This window comes from Xenopus laevis, chromosome 7L, assembly GCF_017654675.1.
Source record: "Xenopus laevis strain J_2021 chromosome 7L, Xenopus_laevis_v10.1, whole genome shotgun sequence".
Lineage (NCBI taxonomy): Eukaryota > Metazoa > Chordata > Amphibia > Anura > Pipidae > Xenopus > Xenopus laevis.
Genome location: NC_054383.1, coordinates 135,903,828 through 135,929,387, shown reverse-complemented (window position 1 = coordinate 135,929,387; position 25,560 = coordinate 135,903,828). Strand labels below are relative to the sequence as shown.

Sequence of the window (25,560 nt, the reverse complement as noted above, 5' to 3'; positions counted from 1 at the left end):
TCCATCTTTCCTTACTGTCTCCATCTTTCCTTACTGTCTCCATCTTGTCCTACTGTCTCCACCTTGCCCCACTGTCTCCTTTTTGTCCTACTGTCTCCATCTTGTCCTACTGTCTCCATCTTGTCCTACTGTCTCCATCTTGTCCTACTGTCTCCATCTTGTCCTACTGTCTCCATCTTGCTTGACTGTCTCCATCTTTCCTTACTGTCTCAATCTTGCCTGACTGTCTCCATCTTTCCTTACTGTCTCCATCTTTCCTTACTGTCTCCATCTTGCCCTACTGTCTCCAGCTTGTTTTAGTGCCTTGCCATTCGGTCTTCATCTTGGCCATTAATACCCATCTTTCTCTCCTGTTTCCATGTCCCCCCTCCCATTGCCCTTTAATAATGGCACCTACACAGCTCATGGAAGGATGCCTGGTCCTTTATTCTTTTTTTGATGATGGTGTTGATGCCAATTTGAGTGTAGTGATGCAGGAGGGTCCCTGGTGAGAGGGGGACTGAGTTGCTTTGAGCAGAGAAATGATGTTGAGCCCTGAGAATTGTTTTCCAAGAAAAACACGAATAGAGAAGAGCGAGAGGCTGAAAGCAGTAGGGGCAGCACTGTCAGAGGGTCACACAATAAATATCTGCGATAATGGGAGTCACAGTGGCTTAACAAGACTGAAAAATGTTAAGCCCTCACCTTCATAAATCAGGGGGCCCAGTCCCCCTCCCTCCAGCTCTAAGTTCTACCCAGTCTCTAGCAACTGCCTGTGTACAGTGTGTATAGTAAGGGAAGAGAAAGGGATGGTGTGTATAGTAAGGGAAGAGAAAGGGATGGTGTGTATAGTAAGGCAAGAGAAAGGGATGGTGTGTATAGTAAGGGAAGAGAAAGGGACGGTGTGTATAGTAAGGGAAGAGAAAGGGATGGTGTGTATAGTAAGGCAAGAGAAAGGGATGGTGTGTGTAGTAAGGGAAGAGAAAGGGATGGTGTGTGTAGTAAGGGAAGAGAAAGGGATGGTGTGTATAGTAAGGGAAGAGAAAGGGATGGTGTGTATAGTAAGGGAAGAGAAAGGGACTGTGTGTATAGTAAGGGAAGAGAAAGGAGTGTAAATATAGTGTAGTTGGTAAAATGGTGTCAGTGAAAGGAATTGTACCAGTAGGACACACACCCTGTAAGATAAGTTCCCACTTTACTGATATAGAAACCACTCCTTTACATTAACACTGAGCATCTCTCACATTCCTTGCAACTCCCCGCACCCTGTGTGCTAAGAGCCTGAGCAGAGCAGCTTCCCCCCATCCCCCCCCAATTCTCATTCTCAATCTGCAGCAAAGAAATGTAAACAGAAAACTGAGAGGAAACGTAACAATTCCTCATCTTCCTCCTCGTCTGGTCGGAGGATCCGTGTGCACAACTTAATTATTTGTTATGACTTTCAATTGACTGTCAGATGTCACATAGTTTTAATCAGCAGCCCAGATGGAGTGTTTGGGGGGGGGGGTGCTGAGGGGGAAAGGGGGGGGATGAGAAGGATCAGTCTGTGTACAAGGGGTTGCTATGGCAACATATCTGGCTAAACAAGCAGCTTGGTCTAATGATGGTCACCCAAAGTGCCATGGCAATGAGAGTGAGGGGTAGTGGGTTCCCAGCAGCTCCAGTCACCCGGGGATGAGGGAGAGGAGCAGCACCCAGAGCCACCAGCAGGAGCTGCTCATTATCCGGCACCTTCCCCTCTATAAACACTTGGGAGTCCAGAGACACCGGCTCCCTGTGATGGATTCTACGACTTGACTTGTTCCCAGTGAAACCCACCTGCCTCTCCCTCGGCTGGGGGTACTTACCTCTCCTCTCCCAGGGACACAGGGGATTGGGTGAGAGCTGGGCAAGAAGAAAGACTTGAAGGGACACCTGGGTGCCACTTGTTGCAGTGAGATCCACCTCCTCCGCTCTCTATATCTCTCTCTCTTTCTGTCTGTCTCTATCTCTCCCTCTGTCTGTCTCTCTCTCTCGTGTGTGACAAACAAGAGGCTCCCTCCTCCAGCTCCACCTTGTGTTCCACCAAAGGGGGGCACCCCAGATTTCTTACCCCCCAACAGGGTGAAACAGGGCAGAAGGAAGGTGAGTGATCTGATCCATTTCCAGGTTCCTTCTGGCGACTCTTTATTTCCCTTTGTCATGTAAATGTGCCTGACGTGTTGTTGTGCTTGTGTCTGTGCGGGGTCTGAGAGTATCAGGGGCCCCTCTGGGACAGCAGGGGTTAATAGGCAACCTAAACACTGGGTGTTCCTTTTTCTAGAGCTGAGGCTTTGGGTTCTCTCCAAGGTGCTGAAATACAGGAATTTGGCTATGGAATCTGGTACCTTCCTCTTCTCTTGGGGCAAATTAATGAAATGGAAATGTTTTCTAATTAACACTAACAAGACTGAGTAGAATTGCCCTATATATATATTTATACACACACACACACAGTCATAACCAGCTGTGCATTGGCCAGGGAGACCCTGAGTATTAAGGAGAGTTGGTTAAGGCTTCCCTGTGTATTACAGCGGATCAGTTACAGCTCTTTGCCTTTAAATTGGATTCCAGGGATTAGGAATGATTGGATTTAACCCACCGAGTCTCTTGTTTCTGCTCCTGACGGGTTAATTAGGGGGTCACGTCATGACTGTATGCAGTGCCCACTTGTGACTCCCCGCAATGGCAGGTGAATAAAAGGTACAGGGGGATCCAGCCCTGGGGGCTCTTAGCTCTCAGCCGCTGCTGAATGAACCAATAAATCTCAGTGTTAGTCCCCCCAGTCCTGACAAACCGTTTATCCAATTTACTTGTATTCCCTGGGTATTTGTAAACTGGTATCACTGTAGTGACTGATATCATTGTAAGGACTGGTACAATTGTAAGGACTGGTACCATTGTAAGGACTGGTATTATTGTAGAGACTGGTACCATTGTAGGGACTGGTACCATTGTAAGGACTGGTACCATTGTAAGGACTGGTACCATTGTAGGGACTGGTACCATTGTAAGGACTGGTATGATTGTAAGGACTGGTACCATTGTAGGGACTGGTACCATTGTAAGGACTGGTACCATTGTAAGGACTGGTATTATTGTAGAGACTGGTACCATTGTAGGGACTGGTACCATTGTAAGGACTGGTACCATTGTAAGGACTGGTATGATTGTAAGGACTGGTACCATTGTAGGGACTGGTACCATTGTAAGGACTGGTATGATTGTAAGGACTGGTACCATTGTAGGGACTGGTATCTTTGTAGGGACTGGTACCATTGTAGGGACTGGTACTATTGTAGGTACTGGTATCAGTGTAGCGACCGATATCATTGAAAGGACCAGTAGCATTATAGGGACCAGTACCATTGCAGTGGCTGGTAAAATTGTAAGGACCGCTATCATTGTAGAGGCCAGTTTTATTGTAGGAACCGATACCATTGTAGGGACATGTATTATTGTTGGGACCTGGTCTGGACTAAGAATCAAAATAGGCCCTGGCATTTCAGGTACATATTGGCCCAATCAGCCCCCACAGAGGCCCAAACAGCCCCCACCAGCCCACTAAATACTGACTTTCTATGGCAGCCCCTCTGGCATTTGCCAGAACCCACAGATTGCCAGTCCAGTATCATTGTAGGGATCTGTGCTTGATCGCCAGATACATTTGTGTCTAAAGCACCAACATATGCTGCAGCGCTGCTCTACAGGATCACTGTGTTGATAGACCTCAACTATTTGGCAGAAATGCTTTGGCCGATGGCCCATGGGGTATTTTTGATCAGTGCAGTCAAGCCAAGTGCCCGTTTCTGCCGCCATTCACTCCTCATTCATGCGCTGGGCACAGACCTTGGCGGTAGCACTTGTGAAAGTGAAAGGCGGCACCAGATTGCTGGACAAGGTGTCTGTCATAGATATGGCATTTCCCATTGAAGTAACTGGCAGTTGCCCCGCTGGCAGAGAAGCTTGAGCCTCGAACTGTGGCAAAAGTCTTGGAGAGACAGGACAGGGGCAGAAGGTTTTACCCCAGGAGACAGTCACAGTTGTGCCCCCTTAATATTTTGCACAGTTTTACTACTGGTTGGAGTCATTTACTAACTTACCTGCAGGGGCCCCAAATATATTGAGCTGACACTCAAAAGGGGCGTGTCAACTCAATAACAGAGTTCTTGGCCCATATCAAACTGTTCTGCCTCAGTAATGCCATGTTTCACCCAGGCCACACCCCTCTCATTCAGCCCATACTGTGTCCTGTCCAGACCCCGCCCCCAGCTGGGGGTATTAATAGGGGTCGCTCCAACAGATACTGGATCTGATTGGACTTTTCTTTGATTGAGGTTGACCACATGTAGGTAGGGTCTCATGATTCGTGTAGGCGTGGGTTTCCTCGAAGTGGGTGGGGCTTATGACAAAGTAGGCGGGGGAATATTGGATTAAGGGGTGTGGTTTAAAGCATTATTATGAGTATATTGTGTAACTATAGTTCAATTTTCTTGGCATTTATCTCAGGGAAGTTCAGCTTGTGCCTACAACTCCCAGCATGCAAGTTGGGGCACCAACCAGTGAGACGACCAACTTAATATACAGATTTATTACTAAGAGTAGTAATTCCCCTCCCCCCACCACAGGCAGACGGAGCCAACAAAAACACACATTAACGTATCTGCCGCAACCTGTAATTATTCCTTAGATCTAATTACAGGATCGTTGACTTTCCAAGGATCGGAGAAAGAATAAGGAAAACACAGGGAAAAAATCAGATTTTTTTAATATTGTTCTCATTATTGGGGGCCCATTTTTGTTGCGGACTCACAAACTGCTGAAATAAATTCATTTTTTACTCTTTTTTTTAAAGGGGAAATGTATCTATAAATGAAAGGTTTGCATTGGCTGCTGATCTACATCTGCCCCTCAAGCCACAGACACAGTCAGCACAGGGGCCCCCAAGGGCCACACCTAAGCACAGGCACATGTTGGGGCCCTTTTGGCTGAACTTGATGAATATTTTGTGTCTCAGCTACTATAATATTCTACAATAATATTCCTGCCAGCGTTACTATGGGGAATGAATGGATATTGGGAAGTTTTCAATTAGACCAAGCACTGATTGTGGGTGGAGTTCTCCTTTAATAACATTACTGTCAGTACCTGGGGGGGGAGCTGCTCCTGGTTCCCTGTTGGATGAATAAGCGGCTGTGAGTGACGCAGGAACATGAACTCACCAGAGGTTTAATCAGCGACTCTCTAACAGAATTACCCCCCCCCGGGTGCCTTACTCGCCTCCTGCCAACCTGTTACCCTAATGTCTCCCCTGCCTCCCATTGCATTGTGGGTAACTGGTAGAAATGTAACCGCCCAATCCCTGACCCATTTGTGCTGTCGAGCCTGGAGCTGCCGGGGTCACATCAGACTTCCATAAATTGTCTTTTATTTATATCCAAAGGGATTTGGGGAAGGACATTAAGGAGACTGAGAGGAATCATCTCTCTATATATATTCTGTATATATTTATATGCAGAGTTACATGGGCATGAGGCAGGGACTCAAAACTGCACCCCCCATCCTGTACTAAACAGAGTAGAGTACTATGTAGTGTAGAGTACTAAGCAGTGTAGAGTACGAAACAGAGTAGAGTACTAAGTAGAGTAGAGTTCTAAGCAGTGTAGAGTACTAAGTAGAGTACTAAGTAGAGAAGAGTACTAAGCAGTGTAGAGTACTATGTAGGGTAGAGTACTAAGCAGAGTGGCATACTAAGTAGAGTAGTGAGTAGAGTACTAAGCAGTGTACAGTATTAAGTAGAGTGCTAAGCAGAGTAGAGTACTAAGTAATGTAGAGTACTAAGCAGAATGGAGTACTAAGTAGAATAGAGTAGTAAGTAGAGTAGAGTACTAAGTAGTATAGAGTACTAACTAGAGTAGAGTACTAAGTAGTGTAGAGTGCTAAGCAGAGTAGAGTACTAAGTAGAGTATTATGTAGTGTAGAGTACTAAGTAGAGTGGAGTACTTAGTAGAGTAGAGTAGTAAGTAGCTTAGTAAGCAGTGTAAAGTACTAAGTAGAGTAGTAAGTAGTGTACAGTATTAAGAGTGCTAAGCAGAGTAGAGTACTAAGTAATGTAGTGTACTAAGTAGTGTAGAGTACTAAGCAAAGTAGAGTACTAAGTAGTATAGAGTACTAAGAAGAGTAGTAAGTAGAGTATTAAGTAGAGTAGAGTACTAAGTAGAGTAGAGTAGTAAGTAGTGCAGAGTACTAAGTAGTTTAATGTAGAGTGCTAAGCAGTGTAGACTACTAAGTAGAGAAGTAAGTAGTGTAGAGTGCTAAGTAGTGTAGAGTATTAAGTAGAGTACTAAGTAGAGTAGAGTAGTAAGTAGTTTAATGTAGAGTGCTGAGCAATGCAGAGTACTAAGTAGAGAAGTAAGTAGTGTAGAGTGCTAAGTAGTGTAGAGTATTAAGTAGAGTACTAAGTAAAGTAGAGTAGTAAGTAGTGCAGAGTACTAAGTAGTTTAATGTAGAGTGCTAAGCAATGTAGAGTACTAAGTGGTGTAGAGTATTAAGCAGAGCAGAGTGCTAAGCAGTGTAGAGTACTAAGAAGTGTAGAGTACTAAGTAGAAATGGGTAGTTAGAAGAGTACTCCGTAGAGTAGTGTGGCAGCTCCTGCCAGGCCCAGACTGAGAAATCTCCCACGGGCCCCAGTCTGACACTGTCTGCAGGGCTGGAGTTAGTTAGAGCCCCATGTTGGGCTGTTGTGTAGTCACAGGTCCCTCTGTAGGGTTGGAGTGGGGTGTGCGAGGCTCACTGGGGCTGATACCTCAGGACCCCCACACCCCCTCTGGGGCACCTGCTACTCCCAGCCCCTCCCCCCTACGTGCCCACACCTTAAATTTACATTTGACACAATTGCAATAGCAACTTAGAGCAAAACATCAATTAAAAAAACACAAAGAAAAGCTACTGCAGGTTGTCTGAATGTTCTTCTACGGGAGTTGTGGTACAAAAGAAGGAGGGCTGCAGGGAGTTGCCATTTCCATGGATACAAATCTCTGCCCCGTCTTCTGTCAGCAAAGGAATTAATTGTACACAATTCTCTAATGAGCGGGTGATGGAGTATCTATTGGATTGAGCGCAGGGTAATAGCACAATTAATCGCATTTCCGAGGCTGCGCAAACATTCATTTATTATCAGCGGCTTCGGCTGTGAGAGTGTCATTTCCTCCGAGCCCAAAGCAAACACGGCAAAGAGCAAATAAATTCCAATTTTATTACATAGATTGTGAGCTCTGTGTCCCGGTCTGATTTGCCCGGCTCAGTCGGACTGAGCAATACCAGCTAACCTTTAGTTCATCTCAAGGTAAATATTGACTTTCCCCAAGGCGGGCGCCGGGCGAGGTGGCAGGAATTGCGGAGACTCGAGTAGAGCGAATGACTTACATTATGTGTGTGACACCTGTACTATGTTTAGCCATCAAAGTGGGGCTTAAAGGATAAGTAAACCTCTCAAATAAGTGAATGTAAAATGGATGAGGGGGCTATTCTAAGCACTTTTGCAATTTAGATTCATTATTTATTTATTGTTAATTCCAAGATATTAAAGGATACATGTACTGTTACTATGAATGAATTTTGTTACAACAGCGCCACCTGCTGGTCATTTTCCCACCAGTCTGACCAGCAAGTAGTCAAGGAAGTTGTCAGGAGAAAGAAAGAGGCTGATGTTCTTCTGCTTAGGAAAGATGTGAGAAAGGTTTCTAATTTTATTCCTAAGCAGAAGAACATCAGGGCAGTTTCTTTACAATTAAGAACTTTGGCAGAGGACATGGGGCATAACCTGGGAGAGGGAGACAAAGAAGTCAGTTGGGAGGAAAGTGGGCATTTTCTGTATTAAAGGGATTGTTTCGCGTTAAATTAACTGTTAGTTTGGATGTAGAAAGTGATATTCTGAGACAACTTGGAATTGTTTTTTATTATTTGTGGTTTTTGAGTTATTTAGCTTTTTATTCAGCAGTTCTCCAGTTTGCAATTTCTAGCAATCTGGTAGCTAGGGTCCAAATTCCCCTAGCAACCATGCATTGATATGAATAAGAAACTGGAATATGAATAGGAGAGGCCTGAATAGAAAGAGGAGTAATAAAAAGTAGCAATAACAATACATTTGTAGCCTTACAGAGCATTTGTTTTTTTAGATGGGGTCAGTGACCCCCATTTAAAAGCTGGAAAGAGTTAGAAGAAGAAGGAAAATAACTTAAAAAAATGACAAAAAAATTAAAAATGAAGGCCAACTTAAAAGTTGCTTACATCTATAACATACTAAAAGTTTACTTTAATGCGAAGCATTAGAAGGATAAGTGAACCTTAAAAATAAGTAAAATTGACGAGGGGGCTATTCTAAGCACTTTTGTCATTTACATTCATTATTTATGTATTTTTAATTTATGGTCAAAACTCTCAAATGTGAATCCAAGTTCGAATTTCAAGATTTATCAAACTCTGGCCCTTTAAAAATGCAAATTAGACTATTCACCACCTAAAACCTGCCAAGTTTATAGGATAAGTAAACCTTAAAAATAAGTGAATGTAAAATTGATGAGGGGGCTATTCTAAGCACTGTTGTGATTTACATTCATTATTTATTTATTTTTAATTCCAAGATATTAAGGGATACATGTACTGTTACTATGAATGAATTGTGTTACAACAGCGCCACCTGCTGGTCAGTTTCCCACCAGTCTGACCAGCAAGTAGTCAAGGAAGTTGTCAGGAGAAAGAAAGAGGCTGATGTTCTTCTGCTTAGGAATAAAATTAGAAACCTTTCTCACATCTTTCCTAAGCAGAAGAACATCAGCTGCTCACAGAGTTTTTGCAGCAGTGCAGTTTTCCAATGATTTCAGCAAAGACATTCCTCTGCTGTTCCTGTATCACTGGGTGCTCCCCCTAGTGGCAGAATCTATTAATATATGTAATTGAGTCAAAGAGAGACCAGAGAAGAGCAACTAAATTAATAAAGGGAATGAAGTATCCCAGTTATAAAGACAGAGACAGATTTATGTTGGGCTGGGGGGAAGAGTATGTATAAAGGGATCGTCCAATCAAGTCTTTGGTCTCTATAACATTATAGGGAAGGTAAACGAACCTTGATTTATTTATCACATCTCCCTCATATAGAGGCTTCTAATACGGGTTCTTTGTGATGTCACTGAAGGCCAAATCAAGGAGCTGATCACATATAAATGCAGGAAAGATTATTAATAGCGCCGCTTAACGAGAGCAGTTAATGAAACGCTGCGGCAACTGGGGAAAAAAATGAAGGTTAAATAAAATGTGATACAGGGCAAACTGGAGACTATCTGGGCCCTATCTCATGTCACTTACATCCTCACCAGGGGCCCAATTATATGATAGTTCATGTTTTGCACAAAATGCAGAATAAATAGTGTTAGTCCACTCCAATGCCTTTATAGAGTGGCCAGGAATGGGCTATACCCTCATACTGTACTGTCTAAGGGAATCAATATGGCACCTCCTCCTCCCATATGTATAAATACAAATATACAGAGAAGGAATGTTCTGGGCACACAATAAGCTATACCCTCATACTGTACTGTCTAAGGGAATCAATATGGCACCTCCTCCTCCCATATGTATAAATACAAATATACAGAGAAGGAATGTTCTGGGCACACAATAAGCTATACCCTCATACTGTACTGTCTAAGGGAATCAATATGGCACCTCCTCCTCCCATATGTATAAATACAAATATACAGAGAAGGAATGTTCTGGGCACACAATAAGCTATACCCTCATACTGTACTGTCTAAGGGAATCAATATGGCACCTCCTCCTCCCATATGTATAAATACAAATATACAGAGAAGGAATGTTCTGGGCACACAATAAGCGATACCCTCAATGTGAAATCAGCCCAATGATTTTTTTAATAGTAAAAATGTAAGTATTTATATATATAGATGTAGACTGTAAGCTCTGCAGCACACTGAGTGCTGACTGGTTGATCCATAGCAATGCAGTACCTATATGGAAATAATTTTCAAGATATGAATATAAAAGCAGACAGTTATTATAGCAGCATATTAAGAAATACATTTAAATGCAAATGACAGAGTAATAGAAAGGACTTTTTGATGGTTGCCGGGAGGAATATATTCAGCACTGGGACTGATTTTTATTAAAAGAAAAGAAAACAGAAACTCTATTAATTTCCTATTCCTGCTGACATTTTATGTGGGTTTATTGGAGAACATATCGATGTGGGAGACCCAGAGCTCTCCATAAATAACTGAGGATTAGTCCGGCCTTTAAAGGGGTTGTTCACCTTTAAATTAACTGTTAGTAGGATGTCGAGTGTGATCTTCTGAGACAATTTGCAATTGGTTTTCATTTTTCATTATTTGTGGTTTTTGAGTTATTTAGCTTTTTATTCAGCAGTTCTCCAGTTTGCAATTTCAGCCATCTGATTGCTAGGGTCCAAATTCCCCTAGCAACCATACATTGAAGTGAATAAGAGACTTGAATATGAATAGCAGAGGCCTGAATATAAAGAGGAGTAATAAACAGTATAATAATACATTTGTAGCCTTACAGAGCGTTTGTTTTTATATGGGGTCAGTGACTCCCTTGTGAAAGCTGGGAAAAGTCAGATGTAGACAAATAATCCAAAAAGCTATAAAAAAAGGGCAATTGAAAATCTTCTTAGAATTAGCAATTCTATAACATACTAAAAATAAATTTAAAGGTGCCCCTTTATTCTTCTTTGTGTTCGAAAGCATGAAATGAAATGCAGGAGCCAATCTCTTTGCGTTTGTGTGCGGCCGATGAAGGGCCACGTTATCAGTGAATGGTGGTGCCCAATGTGTAGCCCCTTCTATTTCTGTAACTGACCCCAATAATCCAACTGCAGCTTCACTAAATCTGCTTCTCATTCAGAATGAGGCGACTCACTGGCCAGAGATTCCACTTATAGTATAGATCTCCCCTTCATTATTACAGCACTCAAGCAATATGGTCGCTCCGAATGAACAACAGCACATATCTGTTACCCCAATGTTTCTATATATCTGTAACCTTGTTATGAGCTAAGGGGGCCCAGTCTGAAGGTCAGTTAGGGGGAGATTTGGGGTGAGTGTTTATTTGTACCCTGGGTACCCCTGGAACTATAGCAGGGTGACTGTTACCCCAATGTTTCTATATATCTGTAACCTTGTTATGAGCTAAGGGGCCCCGTCTGAAGGCCAGTTAGGGGGAGATTTGGGGTGAGTGTTTATTTGTGCCCTGGGTACCCCTGGAACTATAGCTGGGTGACACCCAATGTTTCTATATATCTGTAACCTTGTTATGAGCTAAGGGGGCCCAGTCTGAAGGCCAGTTAGGGGGAGATTTGGGGTGAGTGTTTATTTGTACCCTGGGTACCCTGGAACTATAGCAGGGTGACACCCCAATCTTTCTATATATCTGTAACCTTGTTATGAGCTAAGGGGCCCAGTCTGAAGGTCAGTTAGGGGGAGATTTGGGGTGAGTGCTTATTTGTACCCTGGGTACCCCTGGAACTATAGCAGGGTGACTGTTACCCCAATGTTTCTATATATCTGTAACCTTGTTATGAGCTAAGGGGCCCAGTCTGAAGGTCAGTTAGGGGGAGATTTGGGGTGAGTGTTTATTTGTACCCTGGGTACCCCTGGAACTATAGCAGGGTGACTGTTACCCCAATGTTTCTATATATCTGTAACCTTGTTATGAGCTAAGGGGCCCAGTCTGAAGGTCAGTTAGGGGGAGATTTGGGGTGAGTGTTTATTTGTACCCTGGGTACCCCTGGAACTATAGCAGGGTGACACCCCAATGTTTCTATATATCTGTAACCTTGTTATGAGCTAAGGGGGCCCAGTCTGAAGGTCAGTTAGGGGGAGATTTGGGGTGAGTGCTTATTTGTACCCTGGGTACCCCTGGAACTATAGCAGGGTGACTGTTACCCCAATGTTTCTATATATCTGTAAACTTGTTATGAGCTAAGGGGGCCCAGCCTGAAGGTCAGTTAGGGGGAGATTTGGGGGATTGATTATTTGTACCCTGGGTACCCCTGGAACTATAGCAGATGACACCCCAATGTTTCTATATATCTGTAACCTTGTTATGAGCTAAGGGGGCCCAGTCTGAAGGCCAGTTAGGGGGAGATTTGGGGTGAGTGTTTATTTGTACCCTGGGTACCCCTGGAACTATAGCAGGGTGACTGTTACCCCAATGTTTCTATATATCTGTAAGCTTGTTATGAGCTAAGGGGGCCCAGTCTGAAGGCCAGTTAGGGGGAGATTTGGGGTGAGTGTTTATTTGTACCCTGGGTACCCCTGGAATTATAGCAGGGTGACACCCCAATGTTTCTATATATCTGTAACCTTGTTATGAGCTAAGGGGGCCCAGTCTGAAGGTCAGTTAGGGGGAGATTTGGGGTGAGTGTTTATTTGTACCCTGGGTACCCCTGGAACTATAGCAGGGTGACTGTTACCCCAATGTTTCTATATATCTGTAACCTTGTTATGAGCTAAGGGGGCCCAGTCTGAAGTCCAGTTAGGGGGAGATTTGAGGTGAGTGTTTATTTGTACCCTGGGTACCCCTGGAACTATAGCAGGTGACACCCCAATGTTTCTATATAAATGTATCAGTAAATTCTTTAGAGCAGTTGTGGGTTGGGACTGGATGTGCATGTGGTTAGTGGCTTATTTGCCCTGGATACCCCTAGTAACATACTAGGGTTTTAAAATAAAATTCTTGATAGTAAATCTCCTTTGTTCCAAGGACTTGCCCGGAGGCACAAGTTCTTTGCTGCTTGTTGATATTTTTCAGATTTACACCAGAATATTTCAGTTCTTTTATAAACGATCTGTTAAGGGATCCTGAAATGTCATGGCCCGGATGTGGGGGCTGCGGCAATGAGACTTTCCTATAAGTCTTTTCTATTGGCGCCAATGGATGTGTCTGACCTTTGAGAGGTTCTGCTGTTCCCCAGTAACCGTTTGTAAATGAGAGCCAATAAAAGTAATTCTTGTTTTCACGCCAGGGGAGGCTGATTTGGAAGCAGATGTTCCTCGCTGCGGAATCATGTCAATATGCCTGGGCCCAGGGGGTTTGGGCAAGAAAAAATATCTTTTTTATATATGCACATTGAGATTTTATTGAATTATAAAGGATCTGTCTAATAATAGGACAGGCCAGATTTAGTGGGGTGGGGGTGGGGTCTGGTAAAACAGACGTTATGGTTTTCCTTTATTTTTATAAAGAGCTAAACAGCCTGTGGCCCATCAGCTCTTGTTGAGCTTCATTTAACATGTAATGAAAGGCCACAAGTAGTGCAGCACTGATATTAAGTTCCACATCTTGTGCTACTTTCTCCATCTTGCCCTACTGTCTCCATCTTGTCCTACTGTCTCCATCATCTTGCCCTTCTGTCTCCATCTTGTCCCACTGTCTCCATCTTGCCCTTCTGTCTCCATCTTGCCCTTCTGTCTCCATCTTGTCCTACTGTCTCCATCTTGCCCTACTGTCTCCATCTTGCCCTTCTGTCTCCATCTTGCCCTACTGTCTCCATCTTGTCCTACTGCCTCCATCATCTTGCCCTTCTGTCTCCATCTTGTCCCACTGTCTCCATCTTGCCCTTCTGTCTCCATCTTGCCCTTCTGTCTCCATCTTGTCCCACTGTCTCCATCTTGCCCTACTGTCTCCATCTTGCCCTTCTGTCTCCATCTTGTCCTACTGTCTCCATCTTGTCCTACTCTCTCCAACCTGCCCTTCTGTCTCTATCTTACTCTACTGTCTTTAACTTGCCCTACTATCTCCATCTTGTCCTACTGTCTCCATCTTGTCCTACTATCTCCATCTTGTCCTACTATCTCCATCTTGTCCTACTGTCTCCATCATCTTGCCCTTCTGTCTCCATCTTGTCCCACTGTCTCCATCTTGCCCTTCTGTCTCCATCTTGCCCTTCTGTCTCCATCTTGTCCTACTGTCTCCATCTTGCCCTACTGTCTCCATCTTGCCCTTCTGTCTCCATCTTGTCCTACTGTCTCCATCTTGCCCCTACTGTCTCCATCTTGCCCATCTGTCTCCATCTTGTCCTACTCTCTCCAACCTGCCCTTCTGTCTCTATCTTACTCAACTGTCTTTAACTTGTCCTACTGTCTCCATCATCTTGCCCTTCTGTCTCCATCTTGTCCCACTGTCTCCATCTTGCCCTTCTGTCTCCATCTTGCCCTTCTGTCTCCATCTTGTCCTACTGTCTCCATCTTGCCCTACTATCTCCATCTTACCCTACTGTCTCCATCTTGTCCTACTGTCTCCATCTTGTCCTACTGTCTCCTTTTTGCCCTACTGTCTCCATCTTATCCTACTTTCTCCATCTTGTCTTACTGTCTCCATTTTGTCCTACTGTCTCCAACTTGCTGTAGTGTCTCCAATTTGCCCTACTGTCTCTATCTTGTCCTACTGTCTCCATCTTGCCCTACTTTTTCCATCTTGTCCTACTGTCTCCATCTTGCCCTACATTCTCCATCTTGTTCTACTGTCTCTATCTTGCCCTACTGTCTCCATCTTGCCTTACTGTCTCCATCTTGCCCTACTATCTCAGTCTTGCCCTACTATCTCCATCTTGCCCTACTTTCTCCATCTTATCCTATTATCTTTTTCTTGTCCTGGTGTTTCCATCTTGTCATACTGTTTCTATCTTTGCCTACTGTCTCCATTATGGTCTAATTTGCCCTACTGTCACTATGAAGTCCTGCTTATTATTATTATTTCCCCACTGTTGCTGTTACTACTTTTTCCTTTTCTGAGGCTCCCCCCATGCTTTCAGTCCCTACATATATTTTTTTCTGTCTCTCAGAATAAAACCGTTTATTTTAAATGGGGACATTATGGTTTGCACTTTAGAGTGGGAATTAGGTCCTGTCTGTGCCCTTGGACAGGCCATGAATTCTACTGCAGATTTAATGAGAAAATAATGCCCAGTGGAATGGATAGTTGTGTGTGTCAGATGTGCCATGGGATGAGGGTCACTACAGAATACAATGCTTGTACTTTATAGAAAAGTTGTAGTTTTAGATTCATTTAGATTAAGTACCTATAGATATGCATATTTTTTCTTTTTTCTATATCAATAAAACACTATGTGTGTGTGTATTATGGGCTGTGCTAATCCCACAGCATACCAGGCTACATGTGAGGGGGAGAGAGGGGTTTGATCATACAGAGGCCTCCAGTGGATAAGTTATTTGTTGTGATTGTACTCATACAAACAAGAAGTAGAATGTGACTTTAACTTCAGATTTTTCCCAGTTCAGTGCAAGAAATAACAAAAAAAATAGATATTTCCTAAATGAAACAGACACAAAGTTTGTTCAACACAGGTCCTATTCATTGAGCTCATGTTAAACAAGGAGGTATAACTATAACCCTAAATATAGAATATTACTCCATTTAGCCACCGTCTGCTTTCTCTCCTTTGTGCTGCCTACAAACTGCCAGACTGCAACTGCCTTCTGCTCATCTATCCACCTGGCAGTGCCAGCCAAACACACAGTAACAAGGCCCCTCATACACACAGGGAGATAAAATGAGCTCTGTACTAACAAGCCCCTGCCTCAACCTCATTACTGGTTTTACTGGGAGGGAGAATTTGATGGAATACCTCACTCTGCTCTTTGTGCCTGACACATTGTTGCAATTGAATTCCATGTATAATCAGTTACTGAAACATTTGTGAGTAAATAAAACCTGTCTCATGTAATAGGCCCAGTGAATATATAACCTACCTCCCGGGGGCCCGGAATGAAATGTTCAGGAGCAATGTTCTTTGCATCGGGACCTGAGCATTCCTGGAGGAATGGGGGGTTATTCTGTGGGTACAGGTTGTCCTATTACTATTATCAGACGCTGATAAACACCTGAAAGTTCCCACTGTTTTACTGGCAGAGATTGAGCCTCCGGGAGGATCTGTATGAGGGAAGGGGGCAGTGAAAGAGTTAACTGAATTAAAGTCATTACCATGCGGCTGTAGATGGGCACGAGGTGTCAGTGATGAAGTGAAGTGATTAAACCCGCAGGAAAGGCCTGAGTCTTTATGAGGAGGAATGGAGAAAGGTTTAACAAGGCGAGGAGCAGTTGCAGAGCCCTATTGTTCCTTTTGGCTTCTCTGTGTCTCATTTGGGCAATTGGTTAATCAGATTTCTTGTATGTGACAAGTGTCTTTGCCAAGGAGAGGTCTCACACCAGAGCAGCGGCAGCAGAAGAGGCAGAGAATGTCGCAAATGATTATGTCTGATTATGTCTGATGCCAAACTGGCCTGAGAGCTGCCACCTGGCTTGTTAAACCCAGACACATTTGCTGCACAGCGGGGCCATTTATTTTCCTTTTACGCCTGTGCCAAGTCCAGGATTCAGTTCCAGATTCAACACTTTGTGTAGAATTCAGTTTCAGGTGGATTATTTTAATGATTGGACATAAAGGACAAGGACTTTAGAGGATTGGGAAACCTTACATCTCAATGTCAAGAATGATGGAATCAGTGTAAACTCCCCAACATCTGCCCCTGATCATCAATACTGTTTAATAAAGAGCACATCTTCCTTTTCTGGAGCTTGATACACAGGTCCCTCTAACTACCAACTGCTCAATGGGGGGGATGAGAGAGGAGAGAGGAGAAGGGAAAGGGGGTTAGGGAGTAGAGAGACAAATGGGGGAGAGGAGAAATATAGAAGGGGAGAGAAGAGGGAGAGTAAGGCCAAACAGTTGGGGGAGAAAAGGAAAGGAGAGGGGATGAGAGACAGAAGGAGAGAAGGGAAAGGGGGTTAGGGAGTAGAGAGACAAATGGAGGAGAGGAGAAATATAGAAGGGGAGAGAAAAGGGAGAGTAAGGCCAAACAGTTGGGGGAGAAAAGGAAAGGAGAGGGGATGAGAGACAGAAGGAGAGAAGGGAAAGGGGGTTAGGGAGTAGAGAGACAAATGGGGGAGAGGAGAAATATAGAAGGGGAGAGAAGAGGGAGGATGGGGGAGAGTAAGGCCAAACAGTTGGGGAGAAAAGGAAAGGAGAGGGGATGAGAGACAGAAGGAGAGAAGGGAAAGGGGGTTAGGGAGTAGAGAGACAAATGGGGGAGAGGAGAAATATAGAAGGGGAGAGAAGAGGGAGGATGGGGGAGAGTAAGGCCAAACAGTTGGGGGAGAAAAGGAAAGGAGAGGGGATGAGAGACAGAAGGAGAGAAGGGAAAGGGGGTTAGGGAGTAGAGAGACAAATGGAGGAGAGGAGAAATATAGAAGGGGAGAGAAGAGGGAGAGTAAGGCCAAACAGTTGGGGGAGAAAAGGAAAGGAGAGGGGATGAGAGACAGAAGGAGAGAAGGGAAAGGGGGTTAGGGAGTAGAGAGACAAATGGGGGAGAGGAGAAATATAGAAGGGGAGAGAAGAGGGAGGATGGGGGAGAGTAAGGCCAAACAGTTGGGGAGAAAAGGAAAGGAGAGGGGATGAGAGACAGAAGGAGACAAGGGAAAGGGGGTTAGGGAGTAGAGAGACAAATGGGGGAGAGGAGAAATATAGAAGGGGAGAGAAGAGGGAGGATGGGGGAGAGTAAGGCCAAACAGTTGGGGGAGAAAAGGAAAGGAGAGGGGATGAGAGACAGAAGGAGAGAAGGGAAAGGGGGTTAGGGAGTAGAGAGACAAATGGGGGAGAGGAGAAATATAGAAGGGGAGAGAAGAGGGAGGATGAGGGAGAGTAAGGCCAAACAGTTGGGGGAGAAAAGGAAAGGAGAGGGGATGAGAGACAGAAGGAGAGAAGGGAAAGGGGGTTAGGGAGTAGAGAGACAAATGGGGGAAGAGGAGAAATATAGAAGGGGAGAGAAGAGAGAGGATGGGGGAGAGTAAGGTCAAACAGTTGGGGGAGAAAAGGAGAGGGGGTGAGAGACAGAAAGAGAGAAGGGAAAGGGGGTTAGGGAGTAGAGAGACAAATGGGAGAGAGGAGAAATATAGAAGGGGAGAGAAGAGGGAGGATGGGGGAGAGTAAGGCCAAACAGTTGGGGGAGAAAAGGAAAGGAGAGGGGATGAGAGACAGAAGGAGAGAAGGGAAAGGGGGTTAGGGAGTAGAGAGACAAATGGGGGAAGAGGAGAAATATAGAAGGGGAGAGAAGAGGGAGGATGGGGGAGAGTAAGGCCAAACAGTTGGGGAGAGGAAAGGAAAGGAAAGGAGAGGAGAGGGGGTGAGAGACAGAAGGAGAGAAGGGAAAGGGGGTTAGGGAGTAGAGAGACAAATGGGGGAGAGGAGAAATATAGAAGGGGAGAGAAGAGGGAGGATGGGGAGAGTAAGGCCAAACAGTTGGGGGAGAAAAGGAAAGGAGAGGGGATGAGAGACAGAAGGAGAGAAGGGAAAGGGGGTTAGGGAGTAGAGAGACAAATGGGGGAGAGGAGAAATATAGAAGGGGAGAGAAGAGGGATGGGATGAGAGACAGAAGGAGCAGAGAAAGAGTTGCGTTGTAGAGAGACAAAATAATAGGAGCAGTGCTTCCCATTTAAAAATATATTATATTGGAGTGGACAGCGTCTGGTGCAGAGAAGATAATATACAGCATTGCTGTCGGAACATTGCAGTCTTTTGAACACTAAATACAATATTGATTTCAGTGCGGCTCAGGCTGTAGTTCCCCCGAATGTCTCAGAACAAGAGCAGATTCTTGGAGGTTGAACTTTTAATAACGTCAAATTGGAATTTAAATTTGCTTTGACACTTGGCTCCATATACAGTATCTCTGCTCTGTATCTGTGCTGCAGAAGAGCTCAGTCGATAACAGAAATGCTGGCAGGTGAGAGGTACTTGCTGGAGATAAATGGAGAGGAAGACAAATTGTATCAAACGGAAATGTTTCCGTCAAAATACATTTTCTAGATCAGATATTGATTAAAAGTCAAAGCTTTCGCCATCAGCATAGGAAGGGGTTCTTTACTGTAAGGGCAGTCAGATTATGGGATTCCCTACCAAGAGAGGGGGAATGAGTGATTCATTGGTGGGAGGAAAGGAGATCTCACCATCAGCATAGGAAGGGGTTCTTTACTGTAAGGGCAGTCAGGTTATGGGATTCCCTACCAAGAGAGGGGGAATGAGTGATTCATTGGTGGGGAGGAAAGGAGATTTCACCATCAGTATAGGAAGGGGTTCTTTACTGTAAGGACAGTCAGGTTATGGGATTCCCTACCAAGAGAGGGGGAATGAGTGATTCATTGGTGGGGAGGGAAGGAGATCTCACCATCAGCATAGGAAGGGGTACTTTACTGTAAGGACAGTCAGGTTATGGGATTCCCTACCAAGAGAAGGGGAATGAGTGATTCATTGGTGGGGAGGGAAGGAGATCTCACCATCAGCATAGGAAGGGGTTCTTTACTGTAAGGACAGTCAGGTTATGGGATTCCCTACCAAGAGAAGGGGAATGAGTGATTCATTGGTGGGGAGGAAAGGAGATTTCACCATCAGCATAGGGAGGGGTTGTTGTTAGGGGTTAAAAAGTATCACCCATAAGAGGCCCCCAATATACATGCCTTTGAATCATTACACCAATCAGCAGTGCACTTCCAATCCTTGAGAAAAGTCCTTTTCAGTTGATCTTTGTTCTACATTTCAGCTCAGGGAATCAGTGTTTTATGTTTATTGCTGAGAGTAAATAGGGCTGCCGGGCGCAGATGAGTGGGAATTGGTGGCTAATGATACATTGTACCCACATGCAAAGTGCCACTTAGCCTAAGTGGCAGAATTAAGGGCTTTATTCCTGTTTTACGTGTGTGACTGCGGATCAAGGTATCACGGCGCTTATTTCCTTTATTCTCTGGACAAATTACAGCTTATTTGTAAAGGGAGAAATTGAAAGTCCACTTACTCTAAAAATGTATTTAAACCCCGTGACCCGAACGCATTAACTCTCAGAACGGACCTGGTTTGAATGGCAGAAAAGGGCCAATTCACAAAGGGACGTTTGTCTGATCTGAGGAGCTGCCGGGAGTTCTGAGTCTGTAATAAAGAAAGACTGGACTGAATAAGGGATATTAAGTATTGAGTAGGGGCTTCCTCAAGGGTGGGGTCCTGGGGTCCTCGAGTGTAGGGTCCTGGAGTCCTCGAGGGCGGGGTCCTGGGGTCCTCAAGGGCGGGGTCCTAGGTCACATATAAATTACTGCATGGAGACAGCATAATCATATCAGGGACCCCTTAGCTGTAGACGGACTGACATATGGACTCAGTTGATTTGTGCACTAAAAAGGGGGGCAGTGGTGTTTATTGGTAATGGGGTGTAATCTTATGTGGGGTGTATAGGTGAGCGTTTCTTAAATTTGGGCCTCAATTTTTCTTGGATGGCAGGGACCCCCTGGGCAGTGGTTCTTGACAAGTTCACCTATATAGAACACTTGACCAAGCTGCCAATCTACCCAGTTTATTCCCAGGGGGGGGGGCTGCTAACTAAGGACTCTGAGGCCCCACAGTTTCACATGGCAGCCCAGGAAACCTCAGAGAGAATGAAACTGTCACCTGCAGTTATAACCCCACTGGCAGCAGAGATTAAGGTGTGGTGGGGTTGGACGAAGGCATAGAGATGCAATGCCCTCAAAGTCACATGATATTGGCATTCAGACTTGATTTGGCTGAACACCTGATCCTGCAAGGGGTGCTGGAATTCTGGAGAATCCTAGATCCGTTGCATCCCAATTGTGAAGTGGTGCATGCAGTGCTGGGGTGATAGACAGACATGTAGGTTGGGGTGATGGACAGACATGTAGGTTGAGGGGATGGACAGACATGTAGGCTGGGGTGATGGACAGACATGTAGGTTGGGGTGATGGACAGATATGTAGGTTGGGGTGATGGACAGACATGTAGGTTGAGGGGATGGACAGACATGTAGGCTGGGGTGATGGACAGACATGTAGGTTGAGGGGATGGACAGACATGTAGGCTGGGGTGATGGACAGACATGTAGGTTGGGGTGATGGACAGATATGTAGGTTAGGGTGATGGACAGACATGTAGGATGGGGTGATTGACAAACATGTTGGTTGGGGTGATGGACAGACATTTAGGTTGGGGTGATGGACAGGCATGTAGGTTGGGGTTATGGACAGACGTGTAGGTTGAGGTGATGGACAGACATGTAGGCTGGGGTGATGGACAGACCTGTAGGTTGGGGTTATGGACAGACATGTAGGTTGAGGTGATAGACAGACATGTAGGATGGGGTGATTTACAAACATGTAGGTTGGGGTGATGGACAGACATGTAGGTTGGGGTGATGGACAGACATGTAGGTTGGGGTGATGGACAGACATGTAAGTTGGGGTGATGGACAGACATTTAGGTTGGGGTGATGGACAGACATTTAGGTTGGGTGATGGACTGACATGTAGGTTGGGGTGATGGACAGGCATGTAGGTTGGGGTTATGGACAAACGTGTAGGTTGAGGTGATGGACAGACATGTAGGCTGGGGTGATGGACAGACATGTAGGTTGGGGTGATTGACAGACATTTAGGTTGGGGTGATGGACAGACATGTAGGTTGGGGTGATGGACAGACATGTAGGATGGGGTGATTGACAAACATGTTGGTTGGGGTGATGGACAGACATTTAGGTTGGGTGATGGACAGACATGTAGGTTGGGGTGATGGACAGACCTGTAGGTTGGGGTGATGGACAGACATGTAGGATGAGGTGATTGACAAACATGTTGGTTGGGGTGATAGACAGACATTTAGGTTGGGTGATGGACAGACATGTAGGTTGGGGTGATGGACAGACATGTAGGTTGGGGTGATGGACAGACATGTAGGTTGGGGTTATGGACAGACATGTAGGTTGAGGTGATAGACAGACATGTAGGCTGGGGTGATGGACAGACATGTAGGTTGGGGTGATGGACAGACATGTAGGTTGGGTGATTAGACAGACATGTAGGTGGGGTGATGGACAGACATGTAGGTTGGGTGATGGACAGACATTTAGGTGGGGTGATACAAACATGTAGGTTGGGGTGATGGACAGACATGTAGGTTGGGTGATGGACAGACATGTAGGTTGGGGTGATGACAGACATGTAGGTTGGGGTGATGGACAGACATGTAGGTTGGGGTGATGGACAGACATTAGGTTGGGTGATGGACAGACATGTAGGTTGGGGTGATGGACAGACATTGTAGTTGGGGTGATGGACAGACATGTAGGTTGGGTGATGGACAGACATGTAGGTTGGGGTGATGGACAGGACATTAGGTTGGGGTGATGGACAGACTTTAGGTTGGGTGATGGACAGACATGTAGGCTTGGGGTGATGAGACTAGGACATGTAGGTTGGGGTTATGGACAGACTGTAGGTTGGGTGATGGACAGACATGTAGGTCTGGGATGATGGACAGACATGTAGGTTGGGGTGATGGCACGACATGTAGGTTGGGGTGATGGACAGACTGTAGGTTGGGGTGATGGACAGACGTGTAGGTTGAGGTGATGGACAGACATGTAGGTGGGGTGATGGACAGACATGTAGGTTGGGGTTATGGACAGACATGTAGGTTGGGTGATGACAGAGCATGTAGGTTGGGGTTATGGACAGACATGTAGGTTGAGGTGATGGACAGACATGTAGGCTGGGGTGATGGACAGACATGTAGGTTGGGGTTATGGACAGACATGTAGGTTGAGGTGATAGACAGACATGTAGGCTGGGGTGATGGACAGACATGTAGGTTGGAGTGATGGACAGACATTTAGGATGGGGTGATTTACAAACATGTAGGTTGGGGTGATGGACAGACATGTAGGTTGGGGTGATGGACAGACATGTAGGTTGGGGTGATGGACAGACATGTAAGTTGGGGTGATGGACAGACATTTAGGTTGGGGTGATGGACAGACATTTAGGTTGGGTGATGGACAGATATGTAGGTTGGGGTGATGGACAGGCATGTAGGACAAACGTGTAGGTTGAGGTGATGGACAGACATGTAGGCTGGGGTGATGGACAGACATGTAAGTTGGGGTGATGGACAGACATTTAGGTTGGGGTGATGGACAGACATTTAGGTTGGGTGATGGACAGAATGTAGGTTGGGTGATGGACCAGGGTGGTGATAGGACAGAACGTTTAGGTTGGGTGATGGACAGACATGTAGGTCTGGGGTGATGGACAGACTGTAAGTTGGGGTGATGGACAGACAGTTAGGTTGGGTGATGGACTGACATGTAGGTTGGGGTGATGGACAGGACATGTAGGTTGGGGTTATGGACAAACGTGTAGGTTGAGGTGATGGACAGACATGTAGGCTGGGGTGATGGACAGACCATGTAGGTTGGGTTATGGACACATGTAGCATTTAAAGGATGTGGTGGTGATTTACAAACATGTAGGTTGGGGTGATGGACAGACATGTAGGTTGGGGTGATGGACAGACATGTAGGTTGGGGTGATGGACAGACATGTAAGTTGGGGTGATGGACAGACATTTAAGTTGGGGTGATGGACAGACATTTAGGTTGGGTGATGGACTGACATGTAGGTTGGGGTGATGGACAGGCATGTAGGTTGGGGTTATGGACAAACGTGTAGGTTGAGGTGATGGACAGACATGTAGGCTGGGGTGATGGACAGACATTTAGGTTGGGGTGATGGACAGACATGTAGTTTGGGGCAGACAAGTCGAGTTAGTGATTTGGAAGAGGGGGGTTATTTCTTCAGATGTGTATTTAAACAATGCAGACAAATGACTCGCCGGAGGCCTCTGCAGCCGAGGAGACAGGGTGACTGACAGCTCTATGATAAACCTTCTGTTCTCCCTGTCTTATTATAGAAGGTTTCTATTAGCGGGAGAAGGTGATTGTGAGCTCACGTCACTAGGAATGTTGTGTCTGCATGACCAGCGAGTCGCACCAACGCTTCCCTTTCCTAATGTCCTCTGCTCATCACTGAATCTCCTCTCTGCTCATTTTATATTGAAAAAATCGACTTCATTACATATAAAATATAAGCAAGACACACTACAAAGGTCTTTTGCTATGCAGAACTAAATGTACAATTCTAGAGATAATGAAGCTTCGGAGGGGGAGTATGTGGGGCACAGTGGGTGGGGTAAGGGTGGTGGAAGTCAGTGGGCACAGCTTTATTTCCACATAAACACACAATGAGGGTGGGTAAGAGAGGGGGTGAACCAGCCTATGTCAGTCTTAGATTGTCATCCCTTTCCCTCCTCATAAAGAGGCGATTCCTTAAAAATTTACAAAATATCAAAAGTTCTTAAGGCTCCAAGCCTCCAGGATCGCCCCTTCCATATGGGTGTTCAGGTGAGTCACTGGGAAGAAACCCGATGGGCCCCAGCACTCATAGACTTGCCCACTCAGACCTGATCCCTGCTAGAAACAATGGGTGCCCCCCACCCTGACCTCACCACTGATCGTAGCTCTAGTAGTCATCGAATAGACAGCTTACTAGTAAGAAAAAGCTCAAAACTTGGGTATGGAGGGGCCACTGGGGGGTGTGGGGCCCCTGAGGTGACAGCCAGTGTTTGATGCTGTAATGAAGTTCCTGGGCGCACAGTCTTCAAGTTCATGTTCAACTGGGGGAGCGGAGGTAATTGTGTTTGTATTGGTCGCTGTCAGGAAGATGAATTGGGTGCACAGAACCGGTAGGGAAAGGACAGAGCAGAAATCTCCATGAAATGCCGTCAGATGGATTAACGACTGACTAATTAGAGAAATGTTTATTGCCTGACGCATAATCTGTCCCCAGCACCATCAGCTCCAAGATTCATTGCACCCGCTTCAGCCGTTTCATTTCCCCACAGTCTCCTTTTACTTATCTAGACTGTAAGCTCTCCAGGGAAGGGGCTTCACTCCTGTGTATGGCACACATTGCTTTACACAGAATGCCCTGCACCCCTAGAATCTGTATACATGAGGGGTGGCAGTATGTGGGCATCCCTTGTAATTGCCCCAAAGCTTGTGTGTCCTTTATTGGCACAGGGCAAGTTGCAGAGAGACAGTTTCCCCTGAGACCCATAGGAAATTAGGGTTTTGTCCGCCCCCCGAATCTGAAATTTATATATACTGTATATATACAAATCTCTCCTGTGCCACCCCCCAGTTGCTATTGGAGCAGGCCTGGCACTAATTAGTTTTCTAAAGAAAAGGCAAAAAAAGGCGCTGCGAGATTGGCACAGCTGCCGCTTGGCTTCCTTTCATGTAAAGGTACAAACAGCATTTCTGAATGTTTTATCTCTAAACTGGCAGTCGGCAGGCGAGGTGCCTCAGATAACAGTGTGCCCTGCATTGAGCGGGACCGAAACCCAAGAGTGTAACTAGGGCTCTGGGCTGACACTCTGTGCTGTTACTTTGTTACTCCTCAGGGGTGTAACTATAAAAACGGGTCCAGTGGGTGCTAGAGGGGCCCAGGAGTATTAAAAGGACCAGTAACACCATAAGATAAAATGTTTATGATATCTACTGTGTATCCTGTGCTTGAATGGCTGCCCCCATGGCTACACAGCAGCTTGTTTATATAAAC

At 45.3% G+C, this 25,560-nt stretch overlaps 1 protein-coding gene across 1 annotated transcript in view; it reads left to right on the top strand.

The window, feature by feature from the left end:
- The first annotated feature begins 1,484 nt into the window (after positions 1-1,484).
- The window catches only part of vwa5b1.L (von Willebrand factor A domain containing 5B1 L homeolog), a 91,904-nt gene continuing 67,828 nt past the window's right edge, over positions 1,485-25,560 (top strand). The window contains exon 1 of the mRNA XM_041569845.1: positions 1,485-2,103. The gene's annotated coding sequence lies outside the window, so the exon portion shown is untranslated. The remainder of the gene's footprint in view (positions 2,104-25,560) is intronic.